Source organism: Rhincodon typus, chromosome 14 (genome assembly GCF_021869965.1).
Source record: "Rhincodon typus isolate 14 chromosome 14, sRhiTyp1.1, whole genome shotgun sequence".
NCBI lineage: Eukaryota > Metazoa > Chordata > Chondrichthyes > Orectolobiformes > Rhincodontidae > Rhincodon > Rhincodon typus.
Genome location: NC_063345.1, coordinates 68,214,014 through 68,224,063, shown reverse-complemented (window position 1 = coordinate 68,224,063; position 10,050 = coordinate 68,214,014). Strand labels below are relative to the sequence as shown.

The window sequence follows — 10,050 nt, the reverse complement described above, 5'->3', positions numbered from 1 at the left end:
AAAAAATGAAGAAGGGTCTAGGCCCGAAACGTCAGCTTTCCTGCTCCTCTGATGCTGCTTGGCCTGCTGTGTTCATCCAGCTCTACACCTTGTTATCTCAGATTCTCCAGCATCTGCAGTTCCTACTATTCCTGAGCAAGCAGCTCTGATTGTAGCTCACCAGCTACATTGAGCTGCTTGGTTGAAAATCTAACAGCTTCCCAATTTTTGAAAAGCAACATATGGCCTGTGCAACTTCCTCTGCTGTCCAGCTGGTGCTGACCCTGTGTGGCAGAGTCTCAGCAGTTAACTGGGGCAATGGTTCATTTTGTGCCTAATTTGGGGACAGTTTGCAGGAACCGAGGCTGAACAAAACAGGAACCAAATTCTTCCTCACTAATGGAGGTAATAGCTGCTTCTTGTTTTCTTCTGCAGCAGAAGAGTGGAACAAATCCCAAGAAATGTATCACTGTGAAACGTTCAGCTTTTACAGGACTGATCATTACATTAAATCCATCCTAGAAAAAACAATTCAATTCTTTATCCTGCTACCCTGAGGCAACAGCCAATATATATCACGTAAACAACATCACTAAACTAATTACTGGTCACTACTTGATTGCTCTCTGTGGAATCTCTCAGTGTGTAAATTTTCTGTTGTTCCTATGTTACAACTGCAACTAATTTCATCGACTGCAAAGCCTTTTGAGACATGCTGAGGTTGTGAGAGGCTCTATAGTGATGCAAGTGTTTATTCAGTGGGCAATGCCACAGAGAGCAGTTTGCGTTATGAATTTATTCGCAGGCTTTGGTGAACAATCGATAACAGATTGGCAGAAATGGTGGTGCTTGTTACCAGCTACAGTACTAAAAGTTTTCTCCTGCCTTTGAATAAAGAACAATGAACAATACAACACAGGAACAGGCCCTTTGGCCCTGCAATGCTGTGCCAACTAATCTTGCCCTATCACACTAAACATATCTTCACTTACAGCATCCGAATCCCTCTATTCCTTTCCTATTCATATATTCGTCCAGGTGCTTCTTGAATGCTGCTATTGTGTCTGCTTCCACCACCTCCTCTGCCAGCATGTTCCAGGCATTCACCACCCTTTGTGCGAAAATCTTGCCCCGCACATCTCTTTTAATCTTCCACCCACCCTGCGCCTTGAACAAGTATCCCCTAGTAATTGGCCCCTCCACCCTGGGTAAAAGCCTTATACATTCCAATCTATCCATGCCGTTCACAATCTTGTAAACTTCTACCAGGTTGTCCCTCAACCTCCTGTGTTCCAGTGAAAACAAACCCAGTCTATCCAACCTATCTTCACAGGTGAAGTCCTTCATACCAGGCAACATCCTGGTAAACATTTTCTCTACCCTCACCAAAGCATCCACATCCTTCTGGCAGTGTGGTGATCAGAACTGTATGCAATATTATGAGTGTGGTCTAACTAAAGTTCTGTACAGCTGCAGCATAACTTGTCTATCTTTATACTCAATGGCCCTTCCAATGAAGGCAAGCATGCCATAGGCCTTTTTCATAACCTTATCTACCTGCACTGCCACCTTCAGTGATGTGCGGACCTGCACACCTAGATCCCTCTGCATATCAATACTCCTAGCTTTTCTGCCATTCACTGTATAATTTCTACCCGTACTTGACCTTCCAAAATGTATCACTTCACATTTGTCTGGATTAAACTCCATCTGCCATATTTCTCCCCATGCCTCCAACTGATCTACATCTTGCTGTATCCTCTGACAATCGTCCTCACTATCTACAACTCCATCAATTTTTGTATCATCTGCACCCTTACTAATTAGACCAGCCACATTTTCTTCCAAATTATTTATGTAGACCACAAACAGCAGAGATCCCAGCACGAACACCACTAGTCACAACCCTCCATTCCGAAAAGCATCCTTCCACCACTACCCTCTGCTTTTCTCTCATCAATCATCTTTGTCACCTCCTCAAAAATCTCAATCAAGTTAGTGAGGCACAACCTCGTTCTAATCGCTAATAAGTCTATTTGCTTTTAAATGCATACTGATCTTGTCCCTGAGAATCTTTTCCAATAATTTCCCTACCAGGCCTGTAGTTTCCTGGATTATCCCTGCTACCCTTTTTAAACAATGGTACAACATTGGCTGTTCTTCAGTCTTATGGAACATCACCTGTGGCCAAAGAATGGAGGGTTGTGACTAGTGGTGTTCCAGAGGGTCAATGCTCCAGCAATTTGTTTTCTTGCCTCCCTCAATATCTGGAATGAATCCCATCAGGACCAGGGGACTTATCCGCTGGGCACCACTCTGTTGGATTTAACGTCTGGAATGAACATGCAATTGGGTGAGAATTCTATATGGCAATTTAAATCAGTATTTTAGTCAGGAGAAACAGATAAAAAGTAGTTTCTCTGGTTTGATACATTCAAACAGAAGGCCATTCAGCCCCTCAAATGTGTAAGATAGAAAAATGCAGAAACCATTCAGGCCCTCGAGGCTATTAAGTAGGAACAGGAGGCCATTCAGCCCTCTCACATATGATACATAGGAACAAGAGGTAGTTATTAAGCTCTTTGAGATTGCTCTAACAATCAATTAAATCATAATCTATTGTTGGATAATTTGCATTAACCCTCCTTTACACCATATCCCTTCATATTCTCACCTGCTCCTATAGGTAGAAGCACCAAAAACAGAATGCACCAATTTAATGTGATTGGCAAAAGAACAAAGGCAACGTGAGAAAAACCTTTCTCACACTGTGAGTGGTCAGGGTTTGACAGTGGGCTCGAGGCATGTGCAAATGAGGCTTTCAGAAAGGAATTGGTTCACTTCCTGAAAGGGAAATATTTACAAACTCCAGCGAAAGCATCATGAGTGGGATTTCAGTAAGCTGCCAAGGAAGTGAAGGTCTGAATGACATCCTTCTAACTGGAAAATTTTGTAATTCTACAATTCTACAACTTTAAGATAATTTCACTTGGTTCTGTTTTTCCTACTGAATGAAACAAACAGTCTCTCCACAGCTATCATAGAGTCATAGAATCATAGATGTGTATAGCACGGAAACATGCCCTTCGGTCCAACTCGTCCATTCTGACCAGATATCCTAAATAAATCTAATCCCATTTTCCAGCATTTGGCCCATATCCCTCTAAAACTTTCCAATTCAAAATATTCATCCAGATGCCTTTTAAATGTTGTAATTGTACCAGCCTCCACCACTTCCTCTGGCAACTCATTCCACACAAGCACCTCCCTCTGCGTGAAGAAGTTGCCGCTTTTCCATGTCACCTTAAACCTATGTCCTCTAGTTTTTGACACCCCCACCCAAGGGTAAAGACCTTGTTTATTCACACTATCCATGCCCCTAATGATTTTATAAACCTCTATAAGGTCACCCCTCAGCCTCCAACGCTCCAAGGAAAATAGCCCCAGTTTGTTCAGTGTCTCACCTATAGCTCAAACCCTCCAGCCCGGGCAACATCCTTGTAAATCTTTTCTGAACCCTTTCAAGTTTCACAACATCTTTCCTACAGCAAGGAGTCTAGAACTGCACACAATATTCCAAAACTGGCCTAATCAATGTCCTGTACAGCCGCAACAAGACCTCCTAACTCATATACTCAATGAAAACCGAAAGAGCTGCGGATGCTGTAAATCAGGAACAAAAACAAAGTTGCCGGAAAAGCTCAGCAGGTCTGGCAGCATCTGTGAAGGAGAGTTCTGAGGAAGGGTCACCGGACCTGAATGTTAACTCTGTTTTCTCCATCACAGATGCTGCCAGACCTGCTGAGCTTTTCCAGCAACTTTGTTTTTGTTCCTATACTCAATGCACTGACTAATAAAGGCAAGCGTACCAAATGCCTTCTTCACAATCCTATCTACCTGCAACTCCACTTTCAAGGAACCATGAACCTGCACTCCAAGGTCTCTTTGTTCGGCAACACTCCCCAGGACCTTATCATTATGTATATAAGACCTGCCCTGATTTGCATTTCCAAAATGCAGCAGCTCATGTTTATCTAAATTAAACTCATTGGCCCATTGGCCCATTGGCCCAGCTGATCAAGATCCCATTGTAGCCTTTAAACTTTGTTGACACCTTGATGTGCCACATTAAATCTGAAAGAGGGCTCCCAAAGTTCAATTATTACATTCTACACTGGAAGATTCTGGAGCTCTACACTTTCTGCAGGTGTGGAAGGGATTCCCAGATGAGTTAAGCCTTGAAAATTTGTTCTCTCTTCAGAGAAGGATGGTCCAACCTGAGCCCTTCTGGCACTTCGAAAAGTCACGAGTTGGAGATGAAATCTTTTCCAAGTGGAAAAATCTCCGCCTAGATTGCCAATTCTGCCTGGGGCCACCCCATGTACAGTTGTCACAGTGACTGGCATCTACAATAATGCCTGAATGGTCTCTTTCTTTGCATGCTGCGATATCTAATCAGCTGGTCCATGTGAGGAGCGATGGGGAATAGGGATGTTTAAGGACTTTTGAAACTCAGATAATGATGGACAGAATCCAGACAGTTTGGAGCTAGTTCAGGGAAGCTGTACCTTTAAAATTGGGACGGATGCGTGCGTCATAGCCCGAGGTTTTCCCCATAAGTTTGTCGAGGAAATCAGAGGGTGATGATGATGGTCTGCTGCTGGACTTGGTCTCAGATTCCCTGGAGGACACTGGTCTGTGGGATGGAAAGATACAGATAAAATTACTGGGAGGTAGGGAAGCTATCCACCATTCACTGCTGAAACCACAACTTTGTTGCTGGGCAAAGAAGGCAAAGGTTATGTTCAAAAAGTGTTAAATCTTCACAGTCAGCCCTGACAGAGTGAATCTGGTCTCCTGCACAACCCATCACAGTACAAGAGTTAATGTTGAAGTAGCCTTAAGCTCCACCCATAGAAACACAGAAATATAGAAAATAGGAGCAGGAGTCGACCATTCAGCCCTTCAGGCCTGCTCCACTATTCAATAGGCTGATTATCCAACTCAGTAGCCTGTTCCTGCATTCTCTTCATGCCCTTTGATCCTCTTGTAAAGACTCACGAGATCTTGTAACAGGCCGCAGGCTCAACACAGAAAGCAGGATTGGCAGCTGTAAAACAATATAATTATCCAGACTCCAACAGGACAGACAGCACAGTTGAGAGGGACACTGGTTTCACTCTTCCCTGCGCTCATGTCCAGCGAGTGGGTCACCAAGGGAGGTGACCTTGCTGACCCTCACTCTAATAGCACAACCTTGCTCATTCTGGAGGTTAGCATGAGGTCAGTTAAAGGAATATGCACTGGCAATCGCAGAAGCGACATGGCTAGCCCCGAGTCTCTCTCTTTTGATTCCCTGATCCTGAGTCTCTTTTTCTCTCTTCATTCATTGACCCCAAGTCTCTCTCAATTCACTGACCCCGAGTCCGTCTCCAGATATTTGTCACCAAATCGGTCCTGATTGTCCTACCTTGAATGTATTTCAGGTTTTAAAGAGTACTTCATATAATTTTTGAATTTGTTAGTCTCTTTTGGACTTTAAGGCCTGAGTCCCTTTTGCCCAATTTGATCTTAATTGCTTTGTAAAAGAGATATACCATTCTCATTTTTTACCTTACATTATTCAGGATAAATGCAGGAATGCCAAACTTCAATGGGAATACTATCTTATACTGCACGATAAAAGAATAATGATTTGTTGGCAAGTCAACTCTGATTGGTTGAGACGCTACCATTGATAATTTCCAAGATATTGTTGCTCCAGCTTAATTTTTTAAAAAAAATACCATAGCTGGTGATGCTCTTTAACCTTGCAAAAAATCATAAGTGCACCACCCTACCAGCTTGATTCAATGTTGGTGTAAATCTTAACACACTCAGAATTATACTGCAAGTGTTCTCCAAACAAAACATCAAATCTGTTGTTGGATGTTATATTCTGCATTTTTCAGACTGGCTGAGTATGATCAGTGTCTATTGAGAAGAGCAGTAGCAACATAAAATCATAGAATACCTACAGTGCGGAAACAGGCCCTTCGGCCCAACAACTCTACACCGACCCTTGGAGCATCCCACACAGACCCATCCCCCTATAACCCACCTAATCTACAGATCCCTGAACACTATGGGAGTGGCATCTTCCACTAACTGGTTGTAGCCATAAAGTCAAAAAACATTCTACCTAACACACTAGTGTGCTAAATAAATTTTACTGCCAGGTACATAGGTTGTATATCCCAAAGACAGCTTGATCATTTCAAAAAGCATGTCTCTTCAGCTGTTCACAGGATGCGGGTCCAGCTTGCTAGGGTGGCATTCATTGTCCATTTCTAATTGTCCTTGTGGAAAAGCATGTTTGCTTTTATGCTGTTCCTGGCTTCCCTTATCAGCTGTGTTTGCTTTATCATCCCCTTAGTATGTTTCTTCTTCCTTGGGATGAATTTCTGCTTTGCCTCTCATATTAACCCCTGAAACTCCTGCCATTGCTGCTTCACCGTCTTCCCTGCTAGGCTTCCCTTCCAATCACCCCTGAAAGCAACTTTGAGCAATATTTGAAGCACCAAGGACAAAAGAAGACTTTGTTATCAATGTGGTTAATGTTATTGGTTTGGATGACTTACAATGACTTACTGGAATTAGGCAATTAAAGGTTTCAAATAAAAATGAAAGCACAATTTGCTCCACACACACAAAAAAGCATTAATTCCAGCTCTCAAAGATTATGGGCAACTAAGGCAACAATTATAGCCGAGGGTGCATTGAGCAAGTCTACTTATTTAAAAATACAAGATTAAATCTTAGTTGAGGATGTTGACTTTAGGTATAAACATGTGGACAGCATCACTCTGCAAGACAGAATGGCCTGTCTGGGATGTTCATCACTATGTACCCAGAGAATAATAAAATGAATACAGCCCCTGGTGCTGCAACACACGCTCAAGAAATACAAACACTATTTAATAAAGAAACATCCTCAAGTATTCAGTAATGGTGTGGGATTGATTATGAAAGCACTGAATTGCCCTCAAACAATATATCCCATATTGAGGACCAGTAGTTGTAAGAGATAAAGTGCAGAGAATCCTGGGTAGCCTGGTCAGATAGGACATCATCCTTGTCACAACATTAGCCTCACAGATCAGTTCAATGGTACATTAAAAGAATGACACTCTCATCATCTGCTTTAAACCCAATCGTTTGAGAGATCTGTTATGAGGATCATTTTCTGCTGACAATTGGAAGCTTATTTACATGGATGCACTAAAAAGACAGACAACATCAAATGGCAAGAAATGCTTAGTATTCAACGTTTTGCAATGGAACAGGAATTATTAGTGATCCAGTCAAAGTTAAAGCAGTTTTGAAGATGCCACTGCTGTCTACTGTAGCAATTTCCAGCAAATTCTTGAACCTGCTCACTAGCTGAAAAGCATTTCCTATTTTGTCAGATATAATGAAACCACTCAAGGATTTAACACAGAAGGAGTCAGTGTGGTTCGCTGGAATTGGTGCTGCAAGGACCTGTATTAGTGGTCATGATGTGCCAGTCCTTAGAAGGGAGAGTAGCCCTGACGAAGGGGCTATGTTTCGAAAGCTTGTGATTTCAAATAAGTTATAACCTGGTGTGGTGCGACTTCTGATTTAGAAGGGAGAGGTTGAGAAGTAACCTCAAAGGATGCAGCCAATCTATGATGCAACATGTTGCAATCCTGGCTCAGAAAAATAATTATGTAGAATGGGAAACCAGTGCATATTTGTCCAGTGATGAGATATGCAAAGTTTGAGAAAGGGTTGTATAGTGATTGAGTTCACCTGAGGCTAACATCTAGACCCGCAACACATGACTATAGAGACCATTTATTGGGACCAATGTCATTTAAACCACTATACAAAGTGACTTAGAAATATCAAGATAGAATCATAGAATACCTACAATGCAAGAAGAGGCTATTTGGCCCATCAAGTCAACACCTTTGAAGAGCATCCAACCCAGACCGACCCCCTACCCTATCCCTGTAACCCTGCATTTCCAATGGCTAATCCAACTAGCCTACACATCCCTGGACACTATGGACAATTTAGCCTGGCCAATCCACATTTTGAACTGAGGGAGGAGACCGGAGCACCTGGAGGAAACTGCAGCACCTGACGGAAACCTGCACAGACACAGGGAGAATGTGCAAACTCCACACAGAATACTGTGATTTCAATATGGCTGTGATTCCAAAAATGCAGACTGAAATTTTCACATAAGGACAGGAAGAAGCCAGTTCAAGCTTGACACAACTGACCAGGCCATACCTACCATAAGTTAACCCCTATGATTGGATACGAGAGCTGCAGGAAATTGATTTTTATGGATCATAGCTGCTGACAGCTGTGCACTGGTAATAGTTCCAATATTCTGCAGCAGATGAGCTGAGGGTGACCATTCAGCAAGATTGGACTGAGATCGAATTTGATACACCTGAACTCTTCCATTCTGACTATGACTTTCTGATGATTTAATGGTCCAAAATGAATTATTATGAAAGGGACAGCTACTCAGCTGCATTGTGTAAGGAATTAGTGTTCAACATTCAACAACACCCATCAATAGAGATGGTTGTATACAGACAGTTCACAACAACCTGTATGGGCCCAGGATACCAAAAGAGTTGAACTGTACCTTGCCAAGTTTGATATCTGTCTGATTTCTTCAATTTTTTCCAAATAATGAGACATTGCTAAAATATTACATTGTCGTTAGATCTTTTTTGAAGATGGAGCTGACCTTAATGCATTACATTGCCGCACTGTGTGACTATAACATAACTTTATTGAAGCAGTTGGCCTCACTTCAACTCTTAGACATGGCATTCTGAGAGAACTCTCAGAAATGTGTGCAAGATTAGGACTGAGGATAATTCTAGTCAAGGACTACATCCAGATCAGGATGTGCAGTACTGGTCAGGGTCAGGGATTTAAACACATCTCATCATCATCTCACTTCCCACTGTTCTACAGCAAAGCAGAGCAGACCATGAAATTACAATGCATGAGATATAAAGGATCTGTTCCATCAGATTTCTGATCCTGACTGGAATGGTGCAGGTGTGAGGCCACAGACTTACAAGTTGTAGGTGCAGGATTGTATATCTGAGAACAGGAACTACTGCTGCAGCTTCAATATTCCACTGATGAAGATTCAGGAGTTGCTTGGCATGAGGCAGCATTACTACAGCCAACAAGTTAAACCACCCGCAGGAGAGCAGCCAGTGACAGAGTGAGTGACATTCACTGGTCACAGAATGTAGAATACTGGGTCATGCCCACAGTTGGTGGCTCCTAGAGATTGTCGTGAATATCATGTAAACCTGCAGCACGTGACATCATCTGGTTTCTGATGATCTACATGTAAACAACACGCCTGAGATTGAAGACATACCTGAAACATGGGTCGCAGCAACCTCCTGAATACTGCACGCGCTCAGAAATGAATGACGGCTCTAACGCACGAACTCTGATGGTCTGACTCCAATCATCAATCACGGATCAAAGTCAGTCACCATCTCTATTGACAAACTGTTTGTTTCTTTAGCACCTCTTTCTGACTGAAGGGTTTGTTTCAGAATTCCCTGTGATTGTATGTTTTTTCAACCCTGAAGTGGTTGGATCATATCACATATATATATTTTGGGGAATGTAATGCAGACCACAAGTACACCATACCGTATTTGTGCAGTGCGTAATTAAGTGTGCAGTGTGTCCAACTATAACCTGGTGTCGTGTCATTTCTGACCTTGTCCACCCCAGTCCAACACTGACATCTCCACGTTTGTGTCTGAGGGAGACTGAGTGTGTGTGTGTGTGTGTGTGTGTGTGTGTGAGAGAGAGAGAGAGAAAGAGAGACAGTGTGTTTGAGACAGTTTGTGTTTGTGTTTGTGAGACAGTGTGTGTGAGAGAAGACCGCATGTGTGTGAGAGACAGCATATGTGTCTGAAAGTGCATGTGTGCGAGAAAGTTTGTGTGTGTGAGACAGTGCATGCGTGAGACAGTATGTGTGAGAAACAGAGTGAGACATTGTGTGCG

The 10,050-nt window shown here is 42.6% G+C and overlaps 1 pseudogene; it reads right to left on the bottom strand.

The window, feature by feature from the left end:
- The window catches only part of LOC109910690, a 57,599-nt pseudogene that overhangs the window by 32,128 nt on the left and 15,421 nt on the right, over positions 1 to 10,050 (bottom strand).